This window comes from Callithrix jacchus, chromosome 2 (assembly GCF_049354715.1).
Source record: "Callithrix jacchus isolate 240 chromosome 2, calJac240_pri, whole genome shotgun sequence".
Lineage (NCBI taxonomy): Eukaryota > Metazoa > Chordata > Mammalia > Primates > Cebidae > Callithrix > Callithrix jacchus.
Genome location: NC_133503.1, coordinates 106,285,349 through 106,302,055, shown reverse-complemented (window position 1 = coordinate 106,302,055; position 16,707 = coordinate 106,285,349). Strand labels below are relative to the sequence as shown.

The 16,707-nt window shown below is 39.6% G+C and overlaps 1 long non-coding RNA gene across 8 annotated transcripts in view; it reads left to right on the top strand.

Moving 5' to 3' along the window:
* LOC118151444 (uncharacterized) overlaps window positions 1-16,707 on the top strand; it is a 32,619-nt gene that overhangs the window by 13,163 nt on the left and 2,749 nt on the right. For 3 of the 8 annotated variants that reach the window (XR_013532568.1, XR_004739762.3, XR_004739757.3), the window contains one exon: window positions 137-16,694. This is a non-coding gene — a long non-coding RNA (uncharacterized LOC118151444). Of the gene's footprint in view, window positions 1-136; window positions 16,695-16,707 lie in introns of those variants that run through there. The other 5 variants (XR_004739766.3, XR_013532570.1, XR_004739760.3 and 2 more) reach the window with 4 other exon arrangements.

Genomic DNA, 16,707 nt, shown 5'->3' with positions numbered 1-16,707 from the left:
CTGTGGGGAGGACTGGGTTGGCCTCAGGAAGAAACTATTCATTTCGATATTCTGCAGTTGGACTTTTTATGTAAATATGAAGGCAAATGGTCTGAGGCCTCATATGTGCAGGCTTTTTTTTTTTTTAATCTTGCAGGGTAATCCATACCTTTCCTGACAGTGTACGATGGATCCAGCCTCCTGTTTGCCACTTCGGGACAGGCTGCAAGGGGAAATTCCAGGGAACTGAAGAAATAAACCCCAGAGGCCCCTCCAGCAGGTGAGCCAGCTCCCTCCAGCTCTCATCTGGGTCCACCCCATCCTTTCTATCCATCTTCTCTCTCTTGCTTACCCCCTCCTAGAAATCTTCACCCTAGATTATCCCAAGTCTCAATCTTGCCCCTCAAAGTCATGCCTGGTGAATTTGGCCACAGTGAGGTCCAGGTCCCCTTCTCTCTACAGGACTTAAGGAAAATTAAGAAAATCTTGGCAACTTTTCAAATGACCCTGACATATATAGAGAGGCTTTCTAGTATTTAACACAAATATTTGAACTGTCCTGGAAAGACATTATGTCACTTTTGAATCAAATCCTGACTAACACTGAAAAGCAGGTCACTCTGCAAGTGGCAGAGGGATTTGGGGATGAGCTTTGTATCACATATAGTGTCAGGAAAGGGGTCAAACTTTATCCAACTGGAAGAGAGAAAGTATCATTGCATGACCTTAAATGACATCCCAATGACAAGATGGGAGAATGGAAGAGGAGACATTTTCAGGTGTGCATAGTGGAGGCCTTATGCAGAACTAGAACTAAGCCTCTCAATTATATCAGTGTTTCTGTGATAGACCAGGTAATGGATGAGAATCCCACTGATTTTCTGGAACGGCTAAGAGGGCCTTGGTAAAGCACATCTCTTTATCTCCTGATTATTTGAGGGGCAACTAATCCTAAAGGATAAATTTATTACTCAGGTAGCCCCTGGTGTCAGGAGGAAGCTGCATAAGCAGGTCCTGGGACCTGATAGTACTTTAGACAACCTTCTGAAAGTGGCCACGCCTGTCTTTTATAATAGAGATAGGGAGGCCCAGGAGAGAGAGGAGACACAGGAAAAAGACAGAGGCTTTACGGCCCCCATGCAAGCCCAAACACTCCAGAATTCCTGAGGTGTGCCTGTTACTACTACAGATGTGGCAAGCCAGGGTACTTTAAGAAGGAATGCCCCCAAATGGTTCCACAGCAGGACTGTTGGATCATAGGGTTTATCTCCCTGGCTCTGGTAGTCCAGATTACCATTACAATCCAGAAGCCCCAGGTAATTCTGGAAATCAAAGGGAGGAAAGTGAACCTCCTTCAGGGCACCAGGGCTGGTGTCTCAGTTTTCCTCTCCAGTCTGGGCCCCCTCTCATCTCAGCACAACCATGAGGGGAAATCTCAGGAAGGCCTTCAACCTGATATTTTTTCATAACCCTTTTATTTGTAGTTGGGAGACCTCTTGTTCACCTATGGCTTTCTAATTACACCTGAAAGCCCAACTCCTCTGTTGGGCAGGGATATTCTGAGCCCACATGGGGACCACCAAACTGATGGCCTGAGGACGAACTCTTTGTCTCCCTCTAGTGGAAACCACTATTAACTGAGAAGTTTGGGCAATACAGGAGAAAATTGGCCAAGCCACAACTGCCATACTGGTCTGATCTACCTTAAAGATTCCAGCTCCTTTTCTATCCAGAAACAATGTCCCCTGAAACCAGAGGTTAGGAAAGGACTAGAAGCCATCATTGATAACTTAATGCTGTATGGCCTCCTTAAACCCTGCAACAACCCTTGTAATACCATGATATTGGAGGCAAAAAAAAAAAAAAACCCAACAGGAAAAGGAGACTAGTTCAGGACCTCTAACCCATTAATGAGGCTGTGGTTCCAATTCACCCATTGGTTTCCAATCTGTATACCCTGCTAGCTCAAATACCTGAGGGAACTAAATGGTTCAGAATTCTGGACATAAAGTATGCCTCCTGTATACTGTTACATCCTTACTCCCAGTAATTATCTGCATTTGAGGATCCCTTTAACCAAACCACCCAGTTAACCTGGACACTGTTACCTCAGGGATTCCAAGATAGTCCCCACTTGTTTGGGCAAGCATTATCAAGAGACCTCTCCAAGTTCCTTTATCCTCAGGATAAAGTTTTACAATACATGGATAACATTCTTCTCTGTGCTCCAACTGAGGAAATCTCTTAGGTGGGAAGTAAGGCTCTTCTTAATTTTCTGGCCAACAGGATATGAGGCTTCAAAATTTAAAGCTCAGCTCTGTCAGATGTCAGTGAAGTATGCAGACCTGTGCTTGTCAGAGGGGACCAGGGCATTGGGTGAAGAAAGGATTAGGCCCATTTTCTCCTTTCCCCTTCCCCAAACCCTCAAGCAACTGAGGGAATTCTTAGGCATTAACAAGACTCTGCAGACTGTGGACACATGAATATGGTGAAATACCTTGTCCCTTATATCACCTAATAAAGGAGACTCAGGCAGCTAAAACTCAGTGTCTAAGTTGGGAACCAGAGGTCAGAAAGGTCTTTGACCAACTGCAACAAGCCTTGCTTAAGGCACCAGCCCTTAGCCTTCCTATAGGGAAGATGTTTAATCTTCATTTGTCAGAAAGGAAGGAAATGGCCTTGGGGGTTCTCTAACACAGGTCAAGCCCAGCAGCCTGAGGTCCAGCCCAGCAGCCTGAGGTCCAGCCCAGCAGCCTGTAGCCTACTTAAGTAAGGAGCTTGATTTGGTATCCAAAGGATGGCTAGCCTGCCTCTGAGCAGTTGCAGCAATAGCCTTGCTGGAACCAGAAGCTACTAAGTTAGCCATAAGGAAGAGCATAACCATTTACACTTTGCATAATGTGGCAGGAGTGTTGTCAATGGCATCTCTGGATAACAGACAATTACTTCCTCAAGTACCAAGCTCTACTATTAGAGTGATCTGTAGTCCAATTAAGAACGAGTACCTCTCTAATTCCAGCCACTTTCCTCCCAGAGTCAGATGGGGAGCTTGAACCTGTCTGTGAACACATAGTAGTACAAACCTATGCAGCCAAAGAGGACCTCAAAGAAATCCCTTTGAGAACCGAGACCGGATTCTCTTTATGGATGGAGGTTCTTTTATAGAACAAGGGACTCATAAAGCAGGGTATTCAATAGTTAACTCTTAATGGTATACCTCTTCCTCAGGTACAAGTTCTCAATTAGATGAACTAATTGCCCTCACAAGGTCACTCAAATTAAACAAAGAAAAAACAGGTAACATTTATGTTGATTCTAAGTATGCTTTACTAGTCCTGCATGCTGATCCCATTATCTGGAAAGAGAGGAACTTCCTTACAGCTAATGGGTCTGCCATTAAGCATCATCAGGAAATTAATAGACTGTTATCCTCAGTTTGAAATGGCAGTAATACATTGTAAATGTCACCAAACAGGGATAGATGAAGTAACTGAGGGAAATCTGTTGGCAGACCAAGCAACTAAATCAGCAGTCAGAGGGCGCCAGATTTTTGATTCACTTGAAGGCCCACTGATCTGGGAGAGCCCCATCAGAGAAATAAAACCTCAACACTCTCCCATGGAAATAGAATGGGCCACCTCTTGGGCATATATTTTTCAGTCCTCAGATTGGCTACAATCAAAGGATGGCAATCATCTACCAGCTGCCAACCAATGGAAAGTTCTTAAAAACCTTTGCCAGACCTTCCACCTAGGTAAGGATAAAACCTACCAATCAACCCAGAGATTGTTCTCAGGTAAAAACTTGATACAAATGATTAAACAGGTGGTTAATTCTTGCAAGACATGCCTAAAAAATAATCCCTTTAACGTATAGCTTCTTCCCCCCAGGAACCTAAAGGATAGTAGGCTATCTGGGAAAAGACTGTCAAATGGATTTCATCAGTATGCCAAAGACCAGGGTCATCCAGTAACTCCTACTATGGATAGACACTTCCACTAACTGGGTAGAAGCATTTCCATGTCAGACAGAGAAAGCCTCTGAGTTGAGAAAAGTACTAATTAATGAGACAATTCCTCTCTTTGGACTCCCTAAGTACCTCCAGAATCATAATGATCCCTTGGCAGCTTCCCTTCAAGGCAGCTGTCACCCAGGGGTCTCAAAGTCACTAAGTATACAGTACCATCTTCATTGTGCTTGGAGACCACAATCCTTGGGAAAGGTAGAAAGGATGAATAATGTTATCAAACGGTACCTCAGGAGATTTATCTCCCCTGGGAACCCTCCCCTGCATTGCCCTACGATGTGTTAGAAACACCCCTTTAAAGCTAGGCTTGAGATCGTTTGAAATGATGTATGGATATGGATAGCATTTTCTCACCAATGATTTCTTGCTAGACCAGGAAACCTCTGATTTGATTAAACATATAACTTCTTTAGCCCATTTCCAACAGAAACAGATACAACTGTCAGAGGCCCTGTCCTGTGAACCAGCACCACCTCTGTTCAACCCAAAAGACCTGGTGCTGGTAAAGTTACTTCCTTCCCTCTCCCTCTCTATAGGACCAGCTTGGAGGGGCCTTACCCTATTCTGCTTTCTACTCCTATGGCAGTGGAGGTCACTGCAATAGACTCTTGAATTCATTACACCCAAGTGAAGGCCTGGAAAGCTGATGGAGTCGCCTCTGTCAACCCAGAAGAGCACCCAAAGTACCATGTAAAGAGATCAGGGACTTCAAGCTAAAAATTACAAAAGATATGTGTTAATAGTTAACTTCCCATGGATATCCCCTTTATAGTCTTGCCTACGCTTGCTGTTCTTACCTTTGTTCAGTTCTATACAATGGGATACAATGTTGTTTTCAGAATGATTATTTCTGTAACCCTTGGCATTAGGTTTTCTCCTTTATAACCACTTTTCGTATAATATGCATATTTGATCTATGCATACTGAATCTTACAAAACTTGTTTCTTCTTGCCTAGAGACAATGAAACTCCAACTGGTCAGGCACCAGAGACTTGGATGATGGCTCCCTTTTGCCAGGGACCCTTAGATAGACCTCTGGAAGGAATCCAAGTATGATTTCCCCAAAACCAATGCCGCTGTCAGCAGGAAGTAACTAAGAATGGTCATTGTCCATATTCTAACAGTAGTTAGATGTGCCTCTTGAGAGGAAATGATAGGGAAACGAGGCAGAGAATTCCAGGTAGAAAGGAAAGGCTCATCCCCTAATTATAGATAATGTCTAATTATAGATATTATTTCTACCTATATATACATATGTATGTAACTATCAGTATATCTGTGTATATTGTGTGTGTGTATATATATATATATATCTAGAGATACTTTATCTATAATCTGTCTATGTTTCTATCAATCTATCTAATTTATCTATCCTATTGATTCTACTTCTCTGAAGAACCTAATATAATATATTGAACTTCAAAATTATATCCAGAATGGTGACCAAATCTCATTACAGTTATTGCAAGCATTCTAGAGCATGCTACCATTGTTTCTCATTTTCTATTTGCCCTAAGAATTACCTCTGTAGGATTTAATCAGAAGTAGAATTAAATGGTTGTTCTAAAAATAATTTTCCCCAGTTTCACAAGGGAGTAGGTTGACAGACTGCCTCATACTGTCAGGCTGGAAGTTGATTCCCTCTTCTCCCATGTAAACTTTTAAATGTGCTCTTTTTATTTTTAATTGCAAAAATCTTTTTAAATCACACAATTTTCTTATAAAGCTTCTCAACAATGTAGACCTTTGTAAAAATAATATAATTAAACTCCTCCCACCCTCCAGCCAATTTCACTTCATAGGATAAACCACTACTAAGTTAAGTAAATAAATAACTTTTAAATGACATAATTTGAACTCTACAGTGACAGATATCTCTTGTAAACTGCACATGACACAGTTATTTCTATCCTTCTCACATCACTTCCACAGTTTTCAAGTAACGTAACTTATAAGTCTATGCAGAAAACTTAATCTGTGTTGCCTGTTTCTAGCTCTGGCTTATTTCTGTGAAAGGAAAATAAATTTGGGGGCCCTCAAGTCACTAAACTAAAGGGAAAAGTCAAGCTGGGAACTGCTTAGGGCAAACCTGCCTCTCTTCTACTCAAAGCCATCCCTCTGCTTACCGAGATAAATGCATATCTGCTTGCCTCCTTTGGAAAGGCTAATCAGAAACTCAAAATAATGCAACTGTTTGTCTCTCACCTATCCGTGACCTGAAAGCCCCCTTCCTGCTTCATGTTGTTCTGCCTCGGCTCTGAGTGGTCCCAACTGTCTGCACAGAATCAGTGTACGTTTTACCTGTATTGATTGATGTCTCATCTCTCCCTAAAATGTATAAAACCAAACTGTTCCCCTACAGCTTTGGGCACATGTCATCAGGACCTCCTGAGGCTGTATCACAGGCACACGTCCTCAACCTTGGCAAAATAAACTTTCTAAATTAACTGAGACCTGTCTCCGATATTCAGGGTTCACATTTCCATAAACTTTAATTAAATTCAGTGTTCAATTCTCAGAACTCATTGTATCTGAATCACTGCAGGCATTTGACAGAGTTGAACACTCTCTTTCGTGAAACAACTTTCCACTTCCTTTCTGACTCCTAAATCTCCTGCTTCTCCTTATACTTCTATGGCTCCTCTCTGTGTTGGGTTGCTACTCTTTTTTCTGACATAAGAACTTTGCAGTCCTGAGTTAGATCTCTTAAATCTTATTATCAACCAGACTGATACTTTAAATATTATCTACATCAGTGATTCCCAAATGTTTAACAACAGACCTCTCCTTAAACTCCAAACACATGTATCCATGATGTATGCTCTTAGTTACTAATGAGAGTCTCTAAATTCACAAAATCAAAGATGAGAACCTGATACTATACTTCCCCCAATATATATATATTCTATTGGTTCTATTTCTCTGGAGAACCCTAATACAATACACTCATCTTTAACATTACAACCAGAATGGTGACCATGCCTCATCACTGCTATTGCCGGCATTCTGGAGCATACTGCCATTGTTTCTCTTTTATATTACTGTAGTAGAATTTTAATTAATGAGGCTCTCAAAAGTAAATAACCTACTAACGTGTTAATTAGATAGTTTATATATGAAGGCATTTTATAAAGGTATGTTTATTAGTCTATTCTCATGCTGCTAATATTGACATACCCAAGACTAGGTAATTTATAAAGGGAAGAAGTTTAATTGATTCATAGTTCAGCATAACTGGGCAGGCCTCAGGAAAGTTACAATCGTGGTAGAAGGCAAAGGAGAAGCAAGGCACCTTCTTCATAAGGCAGCAGAAAGGAGAAGTGCCTAGGAAAGGGGGAAAAACCACTTATAAAACCATCAGATCTTGTGAGAACTCACTATCATGAGAACAGCATGGGAGTAACTGCCCCATAATTCAATTACCTCCCACCAGGTCCTTCCCACAACATTTGGGGATTATGGGAGCTACAATTAAGGATGAGATTTGGGTGGGGACACAGCCAAACCTTTTCAGTATGAGTATAAAGAGACTGAAACTGGAAGTAGTGACAGCAACGCTATTTTCATTTCTGGGCCTGGGTACCTGTGAATGTGACCTTATTTGAAAGTAGGGTCTTTGAAGATGACTAAGTTAAGATTTCTTTTATGGTGAGCTCTACTCTATTATGACTGGTGCCCTTGTGAAAAACAGAAATTTGGACAGATAGTTATGCACAGAGGAAAGAAAATTGAATACACAAAGAACCAAGGAGTTGCAAGCCAAGAAACAGCTGAGGCTACAAGGAATCTAGAGAAGCATGGAAAATTTTTCCTCCAGAGCCTTTAGAAGGAACTATCCCTGTTGATACCTTGATTTCAGACTTCTGGTCTGTCTCACAATCTGAAATTGTGAGACAATAAATTTCTGTTATTTAAGTCATTCAGTTTGTGGTACTGTGTTATGACAGCCACAGGAAATTAATTCCAATGAGAAGAATGTGACAAACCCAGGTTAGATAGTTGAATAAATTTAGAAGATTTGAAAGTGTCACTGAACTTATATTAAATAGTATAATCTGCCGTAGGCAAACTCATGGGGTAAAGTAAAGAAAATAAACTCTGATCTCACTCTGCTGCCTCCCTCTGATCTCCTAGGTTCTCCTGAAAGCTGCTGATGTAGTGCATACAGGTTTGCTTCCTAGGGCAGAGAAAGGGTGAAAAGGGTGGAAGGTGCTTCTGGAAATCTAAAAGGCAGTTTTCTGAGACACTTTCTAACTAGTTCCCTTCATCTTCTCTTTCCTCCTATTGCTTACTCTCAACACAGGTTGCAGAGTGATGTGGCTGAAAGATAAAAAAATAAAAGACAAACAAAAGACATATCACTCCTCTGCTTAAAATCCTCCCAACACAAATCTTATCCAAAAGTCCTCGAAGGACCTGTATAGTCATTCATGTGTGGCTGGTCATTGCCTCTTACCTTACCTCCTAGTATCCTCTCCCTTGCTCACTCTGTTAAAGTTGACCTGGCCTCCTCACTTTACACCTGCTCTGTTTGAAATGATCCTTCATCAGATGTCTACATGACTTCCATTCTCCTTTTATTCAGGTCTTTACTCAATAAGGTGTCCTCAGACCACTCTAACATATTAACCTGTATTTTCCAAACACATGGCCTATTTTCCTCCTTCTTAACATTTATCATTATCTAAAAAGCTGTAAACTGTGTAAAAGTGTAAACTGAAGGACTGCCAATTTTGGTCTGGCATATAAAAAGTTTAGAGGTTGCCATTCTATCCTAACAATAAAATGCTGAACAACTTAAAAAATCAACAACTCTTGTTAGGTCTGTAAGAGAAGTGAGGTTATAGGACAAACAAATATCCCCAAAATTAGACAGAAAAGCAAATATAGAGCATCACAATTTTTGTCAATATTGACAAACTAATTATATATTTCACATGGAGAGGTTAAAAGATCCAGAAGATTGGCTGGGTGTGGTAGCTCATGCCTGGAATCCCAGAACTTTGGGAGTCCGAGGCAGGTGGATCATGAGGTCATAAGATCAAGCCCATCCTGGCTAACTTGGTGAAACCCCATCTCTATTAAATATACAAAAAAATAGCCAGGCATGGTGGCAGGCACCTGTAGTCCCAGCTACTCAGGAGGCTGAGACAGGAGAATTGCTTGAACCTGTAAGGCAGAGGTTGTAGTGAGCCGAGATTGCACCACTGTACTCCAGCCTGGGTGACAGAGTGAGACTCTCTCTCAAAAAAAAAAAAAAAAAAAAAAAGATGCAGGAGATCTAGGACAACAGTGAAAAAGAACAAAGTTGGAAGACTGACACTATACAACTTCAAGTCTTACTATAAAGCTAGTAATCAAGACAGTGTGGTATTGGCAAAAGAATAGACAAATAAATAAATGGGATGAAATAGAGTCCAGAAATAGACCCACAGAAATATAGTCAACAGACCTTTGACAAAGGAGCTCTAAAGTGACGTCTGTTTTTAAAAAACTATATATTTTACTTATTTATCTTGTTTCTTAGCTCCCTCCTCCACAGTAAGCCCCTTCAAAATAGGGGTATTTGTCTATTTTGTTTACTGTTGAGTTTCCAGTGCCTAGAATAGTTCTGGTTTGTAGGCTGTAATACACATGTTGAATGCATGAATAAATGGCCTACCTTTCTGTTTTTCAATCTTATGAGCTTAACCTTTTTTAGTTACTGCAGTTGTTTTTAAGTCTATTATTGCTACCATCACATTTTCTGGTATAAAGAGATAGAATGAGACAGATGATTTCATTGTAGTTGATATTTAATGGTTTGCTGTAATGAATGATGAATCCCTAAAACCCAAAGGCATGCACAAATCCTGTATATTCTATCTTTCTGACAAGCCTGTAACATTTCTTAATAAAAAGCAATGAAACTTCAAGGAAATTTTGTGTATACTTTTCAATTGGAGAGCCATTTTGTTTTCAGTTTCCCTTTCTTTTCCAAGCCACCCTATTCAAGGTAATATAATATGTTCCTAAATGTAAGCAATGATGGCAGACCACATTTATTCTTTTGTCTAGAATTATTTTGAAATATTTAGTGAGGGACACACATGGCATTTTAGCAAACATTTCTTTTGGAAGAAAACTTAAACAGCAAGTACCACCAAATTGCACTATCAACTCTATGTATAACTATGAGGAAAAAATAATGCTATTTTTATTACTATTCTTTTTATAGATTTGATATGGCTCCTGGGTAAATATGTTCTTACTAAAAGCCTGCCAGAGTTGAATGAAATATCCCTATTCTCCAGGTTTTGGATATCAGTATAGATTATTATATTGATTTTTGTGGCCAGTAATCCTTGCTCTATTTTCCTTCTTCTCAGTGCTCTCATTAACCTTTTGTATTTCTTATTCTAATACAAATCACTGCCATGTTTTAGACTCAGTGTCTCTAAAATGTAGATCATGGTGTGTCTGTCCAAACATTCAGCGTTTTTAAAGGTGACATTATGTGTTCTTCATAACAGCAAGAGAATGCGAATTAGAAAACACAAAGAAAACAGCTGTCAAGTAAATTTTATAACTTTCAAATAAATTTTTGATGGCTTACATTTTACAAGATTTGAAATCCTCAATGAAATCCAGAAAATCTGATAGTCATACAGAAAATAAAAATTAGCTCTTCTTATGGGACAAAAGTTGTTTATTTTAGCAACAAATTAAGGTTAGTAGGTCACGAAATGTCCATGTTCTTATACTAAGCCAACTTGTTTTTGATAACATAACAGTATTCCTAACAGTGTTTTAAACAAGACACTTTTTCTGAGGTTGAGAAAGAAGTTCTGATTTTTCTTTTCTTAGCTTCTTTTCTTTCCCTGATTCTAGCCTTCCACCAGTTTCCTTCAATTCCAAGTTGTTTTTCTCTATAAAATCGTTTTTCTCTCTGTTATTCTGAGTAATAACCATAAATGGCAAGGATGTGTGTCGCTTATTCCTTCTTCCATGCATTGCTCGTGTGTGTGTGTGTGTGTGTGTGTGTGTAAAATTTGAAATAAAATTTTCAGCAGTTCATCTTTAAACTTAAAAGCAATCTATGTAAAATTAAAAGACAGATGCTTATCTCTCAACATCTTTGACTGGGTTTATTTGGTTTAGGGAAGGTAGGGTGGGGTGCTCAGAATGCTATTTAAATTGAAATCTGAGATAAGATTCTTTTCTGTGGTCTCCAAGGCACAGATGGAAGCACAATCACATATTGAAAACTTTCTTAGGGCTATGACCTTGAATACCTCTTCAAAAGATGAAACAACTAATTTAAAAATAAAATGCAAATATTACATGTTAAGTTTGTGCCATCTATTAATGTACCTTTCTGAAAAAATTGTCTTTTAACTGAACTCAAATTTTTATAATAAAAATTACTTAAACCAATGTAAATATTGGCATACTTTGGAATACATCAAGTTAGATATATTTTAAAGTGAATTTTTGCAGTGTGCAAGTCTTAAGAATAAAATAGGAAAAAAAAGAAGTCTTTACTTTTTAAAATACAACATTTTTAAAAAATTAATAAAAAACTAGACAGACGAGAAAGAGCTCTACTTAGCAAGCAATAGATACAACCAAACTATTTTCAAGCAGTTTTCGGAGCAACGATTATGGAAGACATTTATTCCCCTAAGTGTTTGCCAATTACACTTTAACTTCAGGGATACTGGTTGCTGCTTCAGGATGGCTCTGCTGATGTTGTGGATAGAGAAATGGGCATGATTGCTCATCGCAGGGCTAAGTGGCAGCTTAAGACTTAAAGGCACACATTTATAAAGTTCAGAGCTTTCTCAAGTGTCAGTTGGTATGTACTTGATGAAGTAGCTCAGAGGAAGCCAGCTGGCCTGCAGTCATACTAACTGCAAGATCAACGATTAATACCAAAGTGTTCACATATTCAAAAGAGAAGTATAATCCTGTGAAATCCCTTACTGTGCTGCCCTCTAGTTTGATTGGGGATGACAGGTGCGGTAAGTGAGCCTCTTGACTAAGAACAAAGAATTGTAACAAGATAATGAACAGAACAAGCTTGAAAAGAACAAGAGAAATAAAGAAGGGTGGGTGGTGGCAGGGAGAAATCCGAGGGGAAGTCTCTCTTGAAAAGTGAAAGTTTCAAGCTGTTCTCAAAATAGAGAAAACGTAGAGAATATTTGTATATACACTTTAAAAAATTTGCCAGAAAATTAAAAGTGAGATAACACATTGAGTTTTGCAATAGCTGTTTCTCAATATGGATATATTATGTCCTCCATTTTGCAGCAGTACAAGAAAAAAGAGAAGTAAAATATGTGATAGATCTTCATCACTATAGCGATCCCATTTTTAATCTTATGTAAAACAGAGTTAACCATACGCACTTTTAAGTTTACTGTTTTCTTTTAAAATCATATCCAAAGTATATAGAAACCCATACAGGAATGTGGCAAATTGTGTCCGTATATTTCTTTCCATGAAGTAATACACATGCCACGTAATAGTAATTAATGTAGCGTAGGGCTTAACAACAGCAATGGCAAGGAAAACACTTAGCAATTTAATACGAAACCTCTTCAAGCCTCAGGGCTGTCATCTAAAATTTGAAATAATAATTCAAGTTCTGAAAGATCCTATGAAGCTTAAAAGAGATAACAGATATAAAGTAAAATGTTTGGTGTAATTTTTAGCACATTCTAAATGATCAATAAATGAGAGACACTCTTATAATTTGAGGAAATAGTAAATTAAAATTCCAACTTAGATTTCAATTATAGTAGAGAGAGAGAGGTAGATAGAATAGATAAAGAATTACTAAAGAAAAGTATGAATGGTTTCAAAGTATATAAAAAATACTCCTTGGGCAGCTCTAATATTCAAAGGAGACAATAAAAGGGCTAAGGGAAGAGAAATTTTAGAAGAGCTTTATTGTGGTATAGTTGCTGAAATGATTTGACTCTCACTAATTCCCCTTTAAGGGACATGCTGAAGTGTTCACTTCTAAGTTACTCACTTCAAGAAGACAATTCTGAAGGTTTCACAGGTGCCCTTGGAATTCCAGGAAAAATGTTGGTAGGGTTATCTGTACATTATGAAGTAGCTAAGGGATAGAACAGTCCAAGGTCACAGTGTACAGGGAGCTACTGATGCATTAGGGAACAAGAGATCACCTGGTAATGGTGGATAAAAGTACAAAACCTTCAGAGATGAGCTGTGTAAACCCAGTGAGAATGCAGGTATTTATTATATGGGATCTTTCCAAATGCCTTCTGCCAGAATGTTGGGTGCCCAACAGGGAGTGTCTGTGTAGGTAGGCCCCAGAGGAAACATGAAGCTGATGTGGGTGCAGAACCAGCCAGCCACCCAAGGTAAAAGTGCTAGTGTAAGAGGAGTCCATCAGGCTATTTCTAAAGAATCTCCTAAAATGCCCCAAAGGAAAAAATCAGAATTAAACACTAGCCATGCTCAGAGGCTGTACAATTCTGTGATTACAATGGTCAGCTAAAGTTTACTACTTATTTACCTCTTCCTTTTCTCTGTTTCAATTCCAAGAAGCCAAAAGAAACATGTATTAGTTAGATTAGGTGAGTTGCAATAAAAAACAAATCTTAAATCTTCTTGGATTAAAACAAAAATTTTCATTTTCATGTATGTCACATGCCGTTTGCAAGTCACCAGGAAGTCTCTGCTTATTACAGTACTCAGGAACACAGATCGATGAAGCTGTGCCTACATGAACATTTCAGATTAAATGCCAATCCTTAGTCACTAACAGCCTGTACAGAGCCAGCCCCACGGTCCACCCAATCACAGTATTCCAGGTAGAGCAATGCCGCTGTTTATGTAGAAGATTGTGAGTAAGAAACGATTGATAAACATCATGAACAACTGCCACAGTTTGCCCTTTTGCCAAAATTATAAATTGATACAGTCTCTCTTTCAGAGTCAAAATACACTGCTTTCTTCCCAACAGATACAACCTCAAAGTCTTATCTAATTCTAAAACTGGTGGGGGAATGACTAATAGTCTCAGTATTCGTTCTGCTGTATTTGCTCTTGACTTGGAGGCCAATGAAAAAAAGACAAGTTCTCTGCTACCCACACAGCCAAAATACAATGAAACAGAAACAGAATAAACACAGGAAACAATCCTATTTGTAAAATAACTGGCCTATAGCAGATTTACAAATAGGTGTTTTAAAGGTGCCCTTTCCTGATGATGGGGAATAGTTTAGGCCCTAATTTTGTTCCCTGACTCCCAGCTAAGAAACACTTCATGTTCTCTGTAGTAGGCAGCTGTGTGGCATCTTATCTGTCTTTTTTTTTTTTTTAACAGTACTCTTTGATAACATCTGAAATTGGCATTGGCAAATATGTTCTTCTTGGGGTTAAGCAGAGTTTGCAGCATGTATCTTGCCAGTGTGTGGTGGGAGACCCAAAGGTCATTTTCAGTCTTGAGCCCTCACAATTTCTTTTAAACAAGGCTGATGGTTATTTTGTAGTAGTAATTTCCAAATGGCTCAGGAAATTTCTGGTGATGAGAATGTAATCAATTTGGCATCAGTCATTTCCATGTTGTAATAGGCATATCCTCAGTTCTTTTCGAGATATGTCTCTAAGATTTTTTGTATTTCTATGATTTTCCTATTCTTGATTATTTTTTCTCAAGAATTAACTTTAGGCATCATGAGCTTTTCACACAAAGGGCACCTTTAAAACACATATATGTGATAGCAGCAGGAGGCAGACCAATTTCCAGGCAGATAGGGGTGGGTCTCCGGTGAAATTCCACCTTCAAGCCCAAAAAGCCTAAAAACTGAAAGACTGGACTTCTGGTCCCAGATGAAACCCGCTACCCAGAGTGAGAACTTCTGTTCCTGTTTGCCTGCCCTTCCCCTATTGATTCTTTCCGAATAAGGCCTCTTAACCAATCAAATGTTGCCTTTTCCAATGAAAGACTATGGCCTGCCCCTCCCCTAGTCTGAGCCCATAGGAGCCCGAGACTTGCCCAGGACTTAGACAAATTGGGAGAACTTTCCTGTCTTTGGGTAGGGGGACCACCCCTGCATCTCCCTCTCTATAGAAAGCTGCTTCATTACTCAGTAAAACTCCCTGCCTTGCTAACTCTTCAATTGTCAGCGTATCCTCATTCTTGGATGCTAGACTAGAGCTCGGGACCCACTGAGTGTGGGTACCTCAACGTGCTGTCACATTGCCCTTGCCAGCAGAGGGCAGTTGCTCTATGCAATGGCGCCGGAGGCCAACTGAGCTGGGAACACACCGGTGTCCAGAGGGCAGTGTACAGCAGAATTAAAAGAGCTAATTAGCACACTAACACCCCCGGCCCCCGAGGCTTCAGGATTATGGGTATCCTTGCCTGGGTGCTGCCACATTCCCCGTGAGGTGAAATGCCTGGTCTGGTCTGGCTGTGAGCTCTGCACGGAGCTTGCTCCTTTGTTGGTGCTTGGAGTGGCTGGCTGGATCCTGCACTGACTCACTCAGGCACTCCGTCACTTAGGCGCTCCTTCCTGCAAGGGGCTGAGCAAGGCAGGCAGAGTAGATGGGGCACTCCTGCTACACGTCCTGTATAGAGGCCGGGAAAAAATTCCTGTGTCTTTTGGGAAGGTCGCATATTGATCTTATATCTCTCAGCCATGTTGTCCAATTCAAAGCAATTGGGCACCACATTTTCAACGGGGTCTTCGTCCTAAATCTAGCTAAATTTATTTTATGGTTTTCGCAATGCACGTGAGGACTATGCTGTTGATTTGATCCTTGCTACAAAATTAAATTTTAATTGTCATTGTTTCCTCAAAGCCTTTCTCAGTTTAATTTTTTCTAGTAGGTGATGAAAAGTGGTTGCATTTTTCAGCCCTGGAAGTTCCCAAATTTTAGGACTCTACTGATTTCTTATTCCTGTTCTAAAACCAGGAAATTATTTTCTGACAACACCTTCCCTGCAGTAACCTGCCAAACTCAGCCAACAGCAACCAATACACACTGATAATATTTTGTTTTTTCCCTTTTCCCTTCAAGCTACAAATTGATTAAGTAAATGTCTTTTAAATTGCTCAACTGACATTTTCCAGGGTCTAATATTAATTTATCCATTGCTTTCTACCTGGCCCCTAAAGTAGTGCCACATGTTTCTAGTCAGGAGAGGTTACATTGTCCTTGTGTAATGTCAAAGTCCAAAATATCAGTAATTTAGTTGAACAGTTTATTTTTTGTTTCCATTACATTTCCCTTGTGGTTAGTGGAATGGGAAGTGAGGATAGGAAAGGAGTGCCTTCTCAGAAGACACCTAAGTGAATAACTCTCTTGAATGTAGCTGTTCACCCAGTTCAAAGGAGAGATTTTGGAGGGTTCTGTATCAACCACTATGTATTCTGTTCTGTAAGTGATTTATGCCACTTCCTACTGGCAGCTCATTGGTTAGAATTATTAACACAGTTGCATCCAGTCACAAAGGGGCCAAGAAATGCAATTCTCCCACGTGCATTTAGGTGGAAAACATCACAAACGGCTGAGGTAACATGGTTGTTACCAAAATTAGGAAGGAAAAAGATCATGAAACTAACCTCCCAAGCAACAGGTAGCCTGATCAATGTTGACCTCTGCCAGGGGAGGAAATAACATTTCATTGTAAATAATGTTTAGAGTTTTGATTACTGCACTATGTTGATCACCCTAA